This window comes from Heterodontus francisci, chromosome 10 (genome assembly GCF_036365525.1).
Source record: "Heterodontus francisci isolate sHetFra1 chromosome 10, sHetFra1.hap1, whole genome shotgun sequence".
Lineage (NCBI taxonomy): Eukaryota > Metazoa > Chordata > Chondrichthyes > Heterodontiformes > Heterodontidae > Heterodontus > Heterodontus francisci.
The window spans coordinates 14,464,867-14,466,594 of NC_090380.1; the positions used below are offsets into that span (position 1 = coordinate 14,464,867).

General features: G+C 42.0%; 1 non-coding gene across 1 annotated transcript; it reads right to left on the reverse strand.

Annotated features, from left to right (window-relative positions):
• Positions 1–1,265: 1,265 nt before the first annotated feature.
• On the reverse strand, positions 1,266–1,338 carry trnar-ccu (transfer RNA arginine (anticodon CCU)). Its single transcript has one exon. It is a non-coding gene; the product is annotated as a tRNA-Arg (tRNA).
• Positions 1,339–1,728: the final 390 nt, after the last annotated feature.

Sequence of the window (1,728 nt, forward strand, 5' to 3'; positions counted from 1 at the left end):
CTATGTAAGATTTAAGGTAGTTATGGAAAAGGACAAAGCTGGACAGAAATAAAGGTACTGAATTGGGGGAAAGCCGATTTCAATATGATAAAACAGGATCTGGCCAAAGTGGACTGGGAGCAGTTACTTGTAGGAAAGTCTACATCAGACCAGTGGGAGTCATTCAAAGAGGAAATATTGAAAGTTCAGAGCCAACATGTTCCTGTTAAGGTAAAGGGTAGGACCAACAAGTCCAGGGAACCCTGGATGTCAAGGGATATAGAGGATTGGATCAGGAAAAAAAAGGAAGGTTATGGCAAATTCGGAGCGCTGATTTTAAATTTTAATTTATGATGCCGAGATATAAGACATTTTTTTCAGCTACTGATTCTCGTGATAAAAATAGCTTCTAATAACATATTCGGAATAATGTATTTCTTTTTTTATTCATGGGATGTGGGTGTCATTGGCTAGGCCAGCATTTATTGCCCATGTCTAATTGCCCTTGAGAAGGTGGTGGTGAGCTGCCTTCTTGAACTGCTGCAGTCCATGTGAGGTCGGTACACCCACAGTGACCTAGAAGGACAACAGCATGCTGGTGCATGGGAACACCACCACCTCCAAGTTCCCCTCCCAGTCCCAAACCTTCCTGATTTGGAAATATATCACTGTTCCTTCACTGTCACTGGGTCAGAATCCTGGAACTCCGTCCCTAACAGCATTGTGGGTGTACCTTCACTACACAGACTGAAACTGTTCAAGAAGAGGGGTCAGCACTTTGTGAAGGGAATTTATGGATAGACAATAAATTCTGGCTTTGCCAGCGCTTACATCCTGCGCATGAATAAAAAAAAGTATTGATCCTGACAACTGCCTGGTCTGTGCAGCTCAGTGGACCAACAGACTGTACAGTTGCTTGCTGAGCATTTTCATAGTGTGGAAGCCCAGATAATAATTGAAGATAGAATTGTTGGTGTTTGGAGGAAGAGTATGGTGTGTATTTGAGGTGTGAATGTGTTAAGAGGATTTGTAGATGAGTTGTAATTTGTGTTTGTATTTGAAAGTAGGAACTGTGCATGGGATGTTGTGTGAAGTGAAAAGAGGGGTAAAAGGGAGAGGATTTGTGTGGAAAGGAGAGGTGGTATTGTTCAGTGAGTGTGAAGATGGCACAGAGCTTGGTTGAACAATTGCATCAGATTGTGACAAATAATAGGAAGCAGCAAACTGAATCAGCCCTGGTGAGATTGGTTGCAAAGTTAAGAGAATGATTTAATACATGCTTATTGCACCCCAGATGGGACTTGAACCCACAATCCCTGGCTTAGGAGGCCAGTGCCTTATCCATTAGGTCACTGGGGCTGTAAAATTTTGTGTTGCAACTTGTCCCTTTGACACCCTTTCTAAGCACTGGCAAATTTGAAGCTTTTTTGTGGGTCAGCATTTTATTTTCACACCCAACTACAATGTATTAATACCAAAGATTTCAGCAATGATGTGACAGGATATAACTTACTGTTGTCTGTCAGCAATTGGTATCGTTGATTACTGGGCAAAATGTTGACTGGTAGACTTGAGGAACGCTGGAGGAGTTATTATTGTGACTGAGTCGAGACTATGGGCGAGCAAATAGTGGGAAGGTGAGAGAGGAGCAAATGTTCAGGAAAATTGTTTCCAACTTTGGCAGTTCTCAAAGTAGAAAAGTGTGTGAAATGTGAAAAGCAAGTGTCTTTCCAGAGCTTTCTTTGCTTA